Raw genomic sequence first — 13013 nt, 5'->3', positions numbered from 1 at the left:
CAGGCTGCAGCCCATGAGGTTGCAAAGGAGTCAGACACAACTTAACGCCTAAAACAACAACAGCAACATACTCTAATACAGGAAAATGTAGAATCTATTTTAAACATTTCCATTCAAAATTGTTTTAAAGCAATGAAAAGACTCAATTGCCGGATAAATTACAGTCATCTGCCAAATTCATGATATTGAGAACAGGTCTTCAGGACCGTGGAATTAGAATCCACTTGCAACGTCTGCTCAAAAGATACTCTTAATGTTCAGAGGATAAAAACTTCCTAATGGCCGCCTTTCTCCAATAGAATGTGGAGAAATAATTGTAAACAGTTATTCACGGGAACCCACGAAGAGAACCTCACTCCGGTGGGGCCACTATTCAGGACTTCCTCGGTATAATGGGAGAATAAAGTGGGGTTTGAGGCCTGGGACAATTACGCACACTTTTGTTTGTTCTGGTGGAGACAAAACTAAACAACAGGGTATCTGGAAGCCCAGCAGCGTTGTGTGGTCTCCACCGATCCCCTCCGCACAGCGGGCTGCCATATCCAGTTACAGCCTAGCTGATAATGACCCGGGTTGTTTTCATCTCACCCCCACGGGCTCCTGCTTTTTTTCCCCTCCTCTGCATTATCCCTCTGCATGAAGGCAAATTCGGGAGGAGGCACTCCCTCTTCCAATCAGTTTATCAAAGAGCCACAGTGAGCCAACAAGCATCATCAACAAGGTTGGGAAAGCAAAAGCACATTTTTTTGAGAATGGAAAAGTGGTGATGTTGCATAGGACTGCAGCGTGCTGCCTAGGTGGGGGAAAGTGAGATGAGACCCAGAAATAGATTTGTTAGGTTTTACCAGGCCTCCCCCCCGCAAAAGTATCTCTATATTAATGGCAGTTTTCTCCAGCCTAATTAATAACGGCTTCTGTTGTGTGTGGAGCTGTGAACCCAACCCCTGGGCCAGCACAATTTGACACGGAGGCCAGCCGAGCTGTTTCCTGGGCTTTGTCAGAAGCCCTCTGCTCGCAGGTCACGTTCCAGCAACTGCTGCGAGCGCCCCAGTGGAAGCGGGTCAGCATCTCAGTGGCCGAATCTCCCATCCCGTGAGGAGGTGGGAGAAGCACCTGCTCACGCTTAGCAGAGAGGATGCTGGCCAAGGCCCCACCTCAACTCGCCAGACTCAGGCAGAAAGTGAGCGGTGCTGGGGAAGGTCTGAAATGTCTGAACGTCTGGAACGTCTTTGTTCTTGTTTAGAGTGCTGTTTGCACTTGACACTGAACCTAAAGTGGAACAGTCTTTCCTCTTTCTGCCCTTTCCGTTAAGTTTTCCAAAAGCCACCAGGGGGCAGAAAGAAACTTCCTTGCCTCCCCCCGCCACCCCACTCCTTTTTGATTATACAGGGAAAGGTGGATTTTTTTCTTTTTATGGTCCATGAAGGCCAATGTTTTTTATATAAACTATGCTTCTCATGTCTTTAACTTTTTTCAGATCTGGGTTGTCTTTGGTAAAGAATCTGCCTGCAATGAAGAAGACACAGAGGCTCAGTTTTGATCCCTGGATCAGGAAGATCCCCTGGAGGAGGAAATGGCAACCCACTCCAGTATACTTGCCTGAAAAAATCCCATGGACAGAGAAGCCTGGCATACTACAGTCCAAATGGTTGCAAAGGGTCGAACCCAACTGAGCTACTAAGCACTGCCCTGCACTTCTGCAACTAAGGCCGATTGTGAGGGGGGAAGCTGCATATACACAGCATTTTATATCTGTTAGCTGAAACTCCAACACTCTGGCCACCTGATGCGAAGAGCTGACTCACTGGAAAAGACCCTGATGCTGGGAAAGATTGAGGGCAGGAGGAGAAGGAGATGACAGAGGATGAGATGGTTGGATGGCATCACCGACTCGATGGACATGGGTTTGGGTGGACTCTGGGAGTTGGTGATGGGCAGGGAGGCCTGGCGTGCTGTGGTTCATGGGGTCACAAAGAGTCGGACACGACTGAGCAACTGAACTGAACTGAACTGAACTGAATGGTTTCATTAGGCAACTCTCAGGCCTGACCAGCATCCCAGTCTCTCCTGTGTTACCCTCCACGATGCCAGCCTCATGGGGCTAGTACAGGCCCTTAGTACCTCTTATTGGGATTATTGCAAAAGCCAGTGTCTACCCGGCTTCCTCCAGCCAATTTAATAGCCCCATGTACCACCCATTTGATCCCACCCTCCTGGTCCCACATCAGACAGCGCCTCGTTCCTTTCTGAGTGAAGCCTAAGCTACCCCACCTGTCCCAGCTTCTTCAACTGTCCTCCTTCATCTCCCTTCCATCAACTCCAACCCCAGCTCTTTCTTTCCTGTGTCTCAATTCCTGGGTCTGCTCCCTCGTCAATCACGGCCAATCCCTTCCAGCAACACACGGTCAGATCTCCGGGGTCCAGACCTGGTACCGCCTCCTCACCAGCACCTCGCCTACAGTATCTGAATTCCGTCTTCGTAACAGCAATTCTTTTCTTTCTTAAATTTGTATTGGCGTATAGTTGATTAGCAAGTTAATCTTTTTTTAATTAAATTTAGTTTGGGGCTGAGCTGGGTCTTCGTTGCAGCAAGCAGGCTTTCTCTAGTCCTGGAGAGCAGGGTCTACTTTCCGTTGCACGGGCTTCTCATTGCTGCGGCTCCTCTTGCTGTGGAGCATGGGCTCTGGGCACGTGAGCTTCAGTAGTTGTGGCCCCTGGGTTTAGTTGCCCTGCGGCACGTGGGATCTTCCTGGACCAGGGAAGGACATCGAACCTGAACCAGATCCATCGATCAACCTGGACCGGGACATCGGACTCATGTCCCCTGCATTGGCAGGCAGATTCTTTTCTTTTTTTTTTTAATGTTATATATATTTTTAATTTTTTTTTAATTGGAGAATAATTGCTTTGCAGTGTAGTGTTGGTTTCTGCCATACAACACCATGAATCAGCTGTAGGTATACACATGTCCACTCCCTCTTATACCTCCCGTAGGTGGATTCTTAACCACTGAACCACCAGGGAAGTCCAGCAATTCTTTCTCAAGACTGGAGAAAACCCAGACAACTGGGTCCTAGGAACAATGCATGTGTTTTCAGTAGAGGCCGCCAAGGACTGGCCTTGGAGAAACCTCCCATCAGATGCAGACAAAATCCCATTCCATCCCTGCTGCTGCTGCTGCTAAGTCGCTTCAGTCATGTCCAACTCTGTGCGACCCCATAGACGGCAGCCCTCCAGGCTCCCCTTTCCCTGGGATTCTCCAGGCAAGAACACTGGAGTGGGTTGCCATTTCCTTCTCCAATGCATGAAAGTGAAAAGTGAAAGTGAAGTCACTCAGTCGCGTCCGACTGTTAGCGACCCCATGCACTGCAGTCCACCAGGCTCCTCCACTCATGGGATTTTCCAAGCAAGAGTACTGGAGTGGGGTGCCATTGCCTTCTCCGACCCTACTACACCATTAAAGACATCCTGGGCGTCTCACTATTAGCCTTAACACTAGTCTTAACCCTGGAGAACGCGTGCAGGTGTCATGGGGACCTGAGATCAGCCTCCACGACCCCAGGTGGGATCGGCTCCTCACAGTTAGTTTCCCAGAATGGCGTGCAGACGTGTAGGAAGCACTCTCAGAAGAGAGTCCAAGGTGGAACGTATTGAACTTTGCGGAGTCTTAACACATGTGAACAGTGAGAGAAAGGAACGCACAAAGGGCCCCATGAACAACTGGGGGTTGTCGCCTCTCAGTAGGGAAGGGCATATGGGGGCACACTGGCTGTTGGTAGACTGCTTGCTGTGTGTAATGAATTCCTAGCCTAATGGGCATGTGGATCCCAGTACTCAGGGCAGGCCTGTTTTTGGTTTAGAGCTCACACACCAAAAAGAAAAAAAAAAATTACAGAATGCACAATATGAGTTGAAAATTCTTAAAAGGAGATCAGTGTAATCCCTCTTTAATTTGGTCTTTTCCTCTTAAATTCATTTCGCATATGGGAAGACATTCGTGCAACGGACACAAGGGTATTTTTACACATGCTGAACACTCTTCGCCCTGGGAGAAGTCCTTGCCCCTAATTGAGATCCTGACGGGAGGCAAACCTTGCAAACACAGCTCTGCAAATACAGAAAGGCGCTCTCACCACCGGCCAAGTGGCCTTTGGAATACAGTGTCTCCTCCTCTTTAGATCTCACGCATCCCTGGATTCCTCCATAGCGTCTGGGTGGGGGTGCTGAAGTACAGTGAAACATAACCTGTGAAGATGTCATTGCTATTTACTTTACTTTGCCCTAAACGCATGGAGTCTTCCTGCGTTGTATGAGGCACGGCTTTTCCTTGAAGCTCCTGAGGCCCTCAAGGACAGGCCTCCTGATTGTGTGAGGAGTGTCGCTCAAGACATTTGAACCATGAGCCGCTCACAGTGCCATTTGCCGAAAATCACATCTCCCGGTAGCAGAACATGCCCCTTACCCCTGGGTGGCCAGGAGGGGTGCTTCCAGGGCAAGCAGCCCTAATACTAACCCAGCATGTCCTGGGACTGCAGACCCGTGTCTCTCCTGGAAGCCCAGGGCTCTCCACCAGCTTGCTCTTGAAAAGCCCAGTGCCAACCCAACACCACACACATACAGTTCATTCATTCATTGATTTCTCGGTGGACATATCCATCCAACAACCAGGGCGCGCCTGTCCTGAGCCAGGCGTTGTGCTTGCCACAGCGTGAACATGACAGAGGGAGCCCCCATCTTCCTGGAATCACGGGCTAGGGAGAGAGATAGACAGACAGACAGCTGACAGGTGAACAGATAGGCAAGAATGCTGGGTTGTGCCCCGTTGTACAAAAGGCCCCTTGAAATGGGGTGACAGGGAGGCCTTTTTGAAGTGGTGACAATAAATGTGTCATAGACGAAAAATTTATTGTCACCGCTTCAAAAAGGCCTTCCCTGTCACCCCATTTCAAGGGGCCTTTTGTACAACGGGGCACAACCCAGCATTCTTGCCTATCTGTTCACCGAAAAATTGGAGAAGGCCATGGCAACCCACTCCAGTACCCTTGCCTGGAGAATCCCATGGACGGAGGAGCCTGGTAGGCTGCACACCATGGGGTCACTAACAGTCGGACACGAATGAGCGACTTCACTTTCACTTTTCACTTTCATGCATTGGAGAAGGAAATAGCAACCCACTCCAGTGTTCTTGCCTGGAGAATCCCAGGGAAAGGGGAGCCTGGTGGGCTGCCGTCTATGGGGTCGCATAGAGTCAGACACGACTGAAGTGACTTAGCAGTAGCAGATGAAAAATTGTCACTTGGCATCTGCCTCTACAAGGTCACGAACCCTGGCAGTTGCTGACCTTCAACACACCCCGAAGGAGCTCAGGGCAGTGGTCAGGAATGAGGCACTCTGTGCCCTGGGGGGAAACTGGAAGAGCAGATTTTTCAGGAGATGGTTTTATGAGCCCAATTCTTGCATCTCCTTATGTCTAGAAAAGAACTAAAATCAGCAATGGAGACAACTGCTCCTGGCAACTAGCAGCAACCTTCTACAGAAATGTGTGCTCGACTGCACATAACCCCTCCACCAAAAGCACATACATACAGACCTCCCCCACCTCTGAGCTCTCTCAGAGGCTATCTCCTGGGCTGTAGTCTTCATTTTGCCCCAAATAAAACTTAAGCCATGACTCTCACATTGTGCTTTTTTTTTCCCCCAGTCAACAGTGTGTTGAGTGTATAAAGCTATGACTACGTGCACACCTGGAGTTCATAGAGTCACAGTTCAGTCTTCGGGGGAAAAAAAAAAGTGAAAGTGCAAGTTGCTCAGTCGCATCCGACCCTTTGTGACCCTTTGTGACCCTTTGTGACCCTTTGTGACCCCATGGACTGTAGCCAGCCAGGTTTTTCTGTCCAGGGAGAATTGGGATTCTCCAGGCAAGAATACTGGAATGGGTAGCCATTCCCTTCTCCAGTGATCTTCCTGACCCAGGAATTGAACCTGGGTCTACTGCATTGCAGGTGGATTCTTTACCTTCTGAGCCACCAGGGAAAGAGTCTTGGGGGATAAACTCAGAACCAGGAGACGGAAAGCAAGTTGGGCTAAGAGCACAGATGAAACCCAGTGGACATTCTTAGAAAGAAAATCAAAGGCTAGCAAAGTGGTTTCCTGAGAGAGTTGATATTTATTTGCCCTACAGTCGATTTTGGGAAAGGAGGTCAAGCAGGTCCCCGCAGAAGGAATGGTTTGAGACCCCAGCAGAGGCGGAAGTACAAGGGAGCAGCTTGTGGTTTAATTCTGCTGACATCTAGATAACTTGAAAGAAAGTCATGGCGATACAGCCGCAAAGGCCTAGGGGGCATCTCACCTTGGGTGGGCTCGGACGTGCTGTTGTGTGCAAGCCCCGGGACTCACTTTCAACGAGGTGAGAGTGGCCATGGCTGGATGGACGGATGACCTGTGAGGAATCTCCCCAGAAGAGAAGAGAGGAAGCCATATCCTCATCTCCCAAGATAGAAATGATGGTAATCAGCTAAATTGGCTTGCTGTTTTCACCAGGAGGCCTTGTTTGGAATATCTGGGACTCCTAAATCTCTCCTATGGGCTTCCCAGGTGGCTCAGTGGTAATGCATCTGCCTGCCAATGCAGGAGACGAGAGTTCGATCCCTGGGTCAGGAACATCCCTCGGAGGAGGAAATGGCAGCCCACTCCAGTATTCTTGCTGGGGAAACCCCACGGACAGAGAAACTTGGAGGGCTACAGTCCATGGGGTCGCAAAGAGTCGGAGACGACTGAGCGGGCATGCAAACCTCTCCTAAAGGGAGCACCCCGTGTGAGGGGAGGCAGGGCAGAAAGCCAGAGGACCCCTCCCCCACACACATGAACAAGCCCTGCGGGGGCGTAACTTGCGGATGGTGAGCCCAACACATAGGATTTGCCAGAAGGAAAGAAAAACAAAGATGGGAAAGGAGAAATCTGAAATTCTACATATACCTGGCATTTATAATATAGGCATTCTCAGCTAAGGTCGCTTCATAGTACTTTTCTTTGAGAATATGTGTGAATAACCATTTTAGATCGTTTCTTTCTTCCTCTCGAAGTATGGATACATGCTATTCAAGGTGACTGATTCTTGTCTCAGATGATAAAGAGAAAGCAAATACTTGTTTTATTTAAATTGTGTCATTGGGTTTTTCTTCCCCTTTGTAAGAATGAAGCTGGAAAATCCCCACCTACACCTTTCTTATGTGTAAGATGACTTGGCTCCTGCCAGTCTTGACTGTCCCTGAATCTGTTTGGACGGGCCTCTGTCTCCCTCCCAAGAAGGGCCCAGAAACTCTAAGACACCAGAGAAGTGCTCTGCCCACTCCCCACTCAGCTCTTTTGTGTGCTCCCGTTACATACATCCTCGACAGCAAGGTCTCAGGGGGGTGAGTAACCTAGGAAGTTACCAACATCAGGACTCCCGGGGCCCAGTCTGAAATAAGACACCTTGCTATGTGTTGTCCTGGCCACAAAATCTAGTATTAGCACCCCATTTCCTCAGGGAGACGTGGGGCCACGTGTTCCAGACCCCCACACAGCTCCTATGGACTTTAATAAGGGACAAGCGACCGAAACCCCATGCCTTGCTCGGAAAAAGTCTGAGCTGCCCGCATACCGTCTCTGGGGAAAGGGGATCTTTTACAACTCCTCAAGTCAGCCAGGGACAATGAAAACCAAATGTGTCTGCTTTGCATGCAAGCCTACACAGGCATATTCACACACACACACATACACGCTTTGCAAATACTTACTACATGTGCAGGTCGAGGGTAGTTTCTGCAGCTGAAGTGTGAACTGTCGATGGGTCTGCAGAAGGCAGAATCTCAGGATTAGGGTCATTCTGTTCACCGTGTTCTTTCCTCCTGTCACAGCTGAGAAACACTGTCACCAAAGTGTATTCTGCAGGAGAACAGCTGCCTCTGTATGCGGCTGACAAAATGCTGTCTGCGTCTCAGGTTGTGTGTATTTTCAACTCTGTAAATATTCCTCCCATTTTCCTACATCTCACCTGTAGGACTTGGCATCTTCGTTCCGCTGTTGGAGTAGGTGCAGGGCTTTGCATGTCCCCCACGATCAGGAGGTGTCACTGACCCCCCGGCAGAGGCAGGGGACTGGTATTGCTGTTCTAAGACGGGCCCTGGTCCCCAGCCCCGCTGTGACAAGCAAGTTTCACCTTGCACATGGAAGAGCTGAGAGTCCCCGTCCCTGCTGTGGCCGGGTGGTGACTCCTGCTCTTCAGCCAGGACTCCAGCCTCTCAGTGTACATGCCTTCACTGGAACGTTTCAGCCAGTTGGGGAGGCTTTTGGGCCACATTCAGGGTGAAGTAGTTGGTAGTACCCTCCATGTGGGGCGGCTTAATAAAAATTCCTTTATTCCAGCAGCGGCCGCTGGTTTCTGTTTTATCTCCTCCAGCAGTCTCATCCATGCTCATGGGGTCGCCTGTCATCCTCTCCTCCAGCCCCAGTTCTGCTTGCTAACACCTCCATACCTTCATGCCACTTGGTCCTCCACCACCAGCTCCTGCTCCTTCACTCGTGGTCCCCAAATGGCATCAATTCCCCCGTGGTCCATCTTGCAGCCTCCATGACTGATCACTCATGTGTCCAACATAGAATCACTTGAAAGCCTTGTCAACGCCAGCTCTGACGTAGTTCTGGCATCTTTCTCCTTGACACTGGGTTAAGTTTGCCCTCAGCTCATCTAGCTCAGTAGTAGCCCCTTACTGGGCTGGCTGGTCTTGCTGAATAACAGGCAAGGGACATTTCTTCCTACAATAGGATAAGATAATGCCTTTCATGCCTTTTCATTGATTCCTGTTATTTCCTTGCCTGAGTCAACCTTTTATTGTTCAATTAAATGCTAACCTTCTAACATCACACCTGTTAGGATGGCTACTATCAAAAAACCCCACAAAATAATAGTGTTTGGTGACAATGTGGAGAAAATTGGAACTCTTATGCACTGTTGGTGGGAATGGTGAAGCCACTGTGGAAAACAGTATGGTGGTTCCTCAAAAAATTTAAAATAAATCCACGTTGTTGCTGTTGTTGTTCAGTCACTAAGTCGCGTCTGATTCTTTGTGACCCCGTGAACTTCAGCATGCCAGGCTTCCCTCTCCTTCACTATCTGCCGGAGTTTGCTCAAACTTATGACCATTAGGGCTTCCCTCGTAGCTCAGTCAGTAAAGAGGCTGACTGCAATGCAGGAGACCTGGATTTGATCCCTGGGTTGGGAACATCCCCTGGAGAAGGAAATGGCAACCCACTCCAGTTTTCTTGCCCGGAGAACCCTATGGACAGAAGAGGTTGGCAGGCTGCAGTCTATGGGTTCACAAGAATTGGACACGACTGGAGGCTAAGTACACAGTACATGTCCATTGAGTCAGGGATGTTATCTAACCATCTCATCCTCTCCCACTCTCTTCTTTTTCCCTCTATCTTTCTATCTTTCAGGGTCTTTTCCAATGAGTGGGCTCTTCACATCAAGTGGCCAAAGTATTGGAGCCTCAGCATCTCCTTCCAGTGAATATTCATGGTTCATTCCCTTTAAGATTGACTGGTTTGATCTCCTTCCTGTCCAAAGGACTCTCAAGAGTCTTCTCTAGCACCACAATTCAAAAGCATCAATTCCTTGGCGCTCAGCCTTTTTTTATGGCCCAGCTCTCACGTCCGTACATGACTACTGGAAAAACCATAGCTTTGACTATATGGACCTTTGTGGGTTAAGTGACCACTCCTGGGTGTATAACCAAGAGAATTGAAAGCAGGAGCTCGAAGAGATGTTTGTACACTCATGTTTATGGCATTATTCACAATAGCCAGAAAGTGAGGGCAGCCCAGGTGTCCATCACAGATGAATGAATTAAAAAAAATGTGAATGCATACAATGGAATATTAGTCAACCTTAAAGAGGAAGGAAGGAAATTCTGACACATGCTACACCATGAATGAAGCTTAAGGATGTTATATTGAGTGAAATAGGCCAATCACAAAAAGACAAATGCTATCTGATTCTACGTGGATATCTGTAAATCAAATTCTGGAAGACAGGGAGTAGAATAGTAGCTCCAAGAACTGGGGGTAGGCGAAATGGGGAGTTGTGGCTTTGTGGGTACAGAGTTTGTTTCAAAAGATGAAAAAGTTCTCAAAATTGGCTGTACCACAAAGTGGATATACCTAAAACCACAGAACTGCATACTTAAAATTGATTAAGATGCTGAATTTTATATGTATTTTACCACAATTTTTAAAAAAAAATTTAATTGTTTATATTATGACATAGCAGCCTGGTTGTCTTTTGTGCTGTTTCACAAAGATGGATTTCAGTCATTGAGAGAAGTTAACTCTGAAAAGTGTGTGGAATTTGTAGAGTAACAAAATGATAAATTCTAAGGGCAACCAATCCTCTCTTCTAAGAAGGGTGAATTAGATTCATGCAGTAAATGTATACTATTTAGAAGATTCCTTTAGACAAAGCTTTCCAATGGAAACTTTGCTTTGCTATCGACATGACCGAGGGTCCGTGTTTCTACTTAGCCCAGCATTTTCAGCAAGTGTAGGTAGCTGAGGATCTTGAATCTCAGGAGGGTAAATTGCAGGCGTACATGCTGATGTTGAAGCACAAAAGGCTAGGAGAGCAGTTACACAAATCTGGACCATGCCTTTGACCATTTATCGAGAGATTTTCCATTCCCATTTCAAAGGGAGAGAAAGAATAATAAGAACCAGTGTCCAGACCATTTTAATAAATACAAAGTTCCCCAAAAGGCCCACCATTCCAGACCTCACGGCTCCTGCCAAATCCTGTAAAAATAAAGATTAAACCGTGCAGAGTATTTGTTTTGTTCTGATTGCTGTTATTTTGTTTTGGTAATAGAAGTCCCCGGCATCTGGCCTAAGAGAGTGCGGATGGCTCTAGCTTTTGATACCCTCCTCTCCTGCCCCTTGAAAGAAATCATTTCTTCCTTGGCTGAATAATATTCTCCTTTCCTGGAATCACACACCCAGCATAGCTCATGGGGAGCAGGACAGTGCTAGGCTGCCATGCTGAAGCGCTGGGTTCTAGTACCAGCTGGCCTGGGGCTCACACTTCTTATCCTTTCTCAAGATTTTCTAAGTAATTTCAAACTTGTGGAAATTTTGCAAGAATAGAACAAAGAAACCCTGCAAACCTTTTACCCATGTTCTTCAAATGCTAATATTTTGCCTTTCTCTGTGTGTGTGTCTCATATAATCAGAGAAGCATGATCAGAATCAGGAAAGTAAACTGGCAAGACAGTATTGTCTACAGCAGCTCTAATCTCACCGATCTTCCCAATAATGTCTTCTATTATTGTCTTCTTTCCCCAGTCTAAGGTTGCTCATTAAGTCCATTTAGGCAGTGAAGTGTTTGTTAGTCACTCAGTCGTGCCTGACTCTTTGGGACCCCATGGACTGTAGCCTGCCAGGCTCCTTTATCCATGGATTTCTCCAGGCAACAATACTGGAGGGGGTAGCCATTCACTTGTACAGGGGATCTTCCTGACCCAGGGATCAAATCCAGATCTCCTGAACTGCAGGAGTTGGACACCACTTAGCGATTGAACACAACAAAGACGATAAAGACTCATTCATTTTTTTTTTAAAGATATTTTTTTGGTGTGGACCATTTAAAAGTCTTTACTGAACTTGTCATAATTGAAGGGCTTCCCTGTGGCTCAGTGGTAAGAATCTGCCTGCCAATGCAGGAGACACAGGTTCGATCTCTGCATTGGGGAGATCTCCTGGAGAAGGAAATGGCAACCCACTCTAGTATTCTTCCCTGGAAAATCCCATGGACAGAGGAGCCTGGTGGACCACAGTTCATAAGGATGCAAAAAGAGTCAGACATGACTTAATGACTAAACAACCAATCAATAATTAAAAATGCGTGTGTGATCAGCCACTTTAATCGTGTCCAACTCTTTGCAACCCTATGGACTGTAGCCTGCCAGGATCCTCTGTCCATACAATTCTTCAGGCAAGAATGCTGGAGTGAGTTGCCATCCCCTCTTCCAAGGGATCTTCCTGACCCAGGGATCGAACCCACGTCTCCTGTGTCTCCTGCATTGCAGGCAGATTCTTTACCACTGAGCCACCAGGGAAGCTGTATAACTGAAAATACCCTAAGGTAAATGAGAACGTTCATTTGATCCTCTGTTGCAAACTATTTAACTTGTATAGCTTCACAGTCATGAAGAAATTGTTCCTTTGAGGGAACAGGGGAATTAAGATGCAACACTCTAGAGGTATGAAGACCGTCTTGTCCGTAGGTTAAAATGACTGCTGCGTCAGTGCACCGACCACAAGCTCACAAGAAACTGAACAGGAAGAACAAGGAACAGAGAGAAGGGTCATAAGAAGTTCATAGACTGGAGGCAGGAGGGAGGCCTCTGATCAAGCTCTGAGGACCACTATTCCTTGTCTACACTCCAAGTGGAGGCTGGATTAAACCTCTTCGGAAACATTGCCTGTGGTGTTGCTGTGAAACATACACTCATTTCTCGAGGAATGAAGTTTCTCAGTGGAGGAAATGTTGAGTTTTCAGAAACTGATGATTGGAAGGCAGGAGTTGGACTTTGAGACTCGTCTTTATCCTGCCCTTCTTCGCGCCCACCCCCCGGCCCGGCCCAGGATGGTGTGTGCGTGCATTTGTGTGTGTATGTGTGTAGGCAGATTCTTCTCAGGGTATCTTTGGTCAGGATGTACTTCTTTAGGTAAAAGAGTCTTTCATATAAGAGGGAATGGCAATAATCTATCACACTGTAGGAATGCTGACCTTATGAGAATTGTGCTTAAAAAATTCAAATGTTATTAATTTAACAATATTGTTGGAAAGGGGTCCTTCAGGTTGCTTGGTGTCAGATCAAAAAGTAGAGATGTGCTAGCTTGGGAAATATGAGTTATTGCATTAAAAAAAGAAAAGAACTTTTATTATGGAAAATTTCAATCATATGAATTAGAATAAT

Source organism: Bubalus bubalis, chromosome 23 (genome assembly GCF_019923935.1).
Source record: "Bubalus bubalis isolate 160015118507 breed Murrah chromosome 23, NDDB_SH_1, whole genome shotgun sequence".
Classification (NCBI taxonomy): Eukaryota; Metazoa; Chordata; class Mammalia; order Artiodactyla; family Bovidae; genus Bubalus; species Bubalus bubalis.
The sequence above is the reverse complement of the archived record's forward strand: the minus strand, read 5'-3'. Positions refer to the sequence as shown.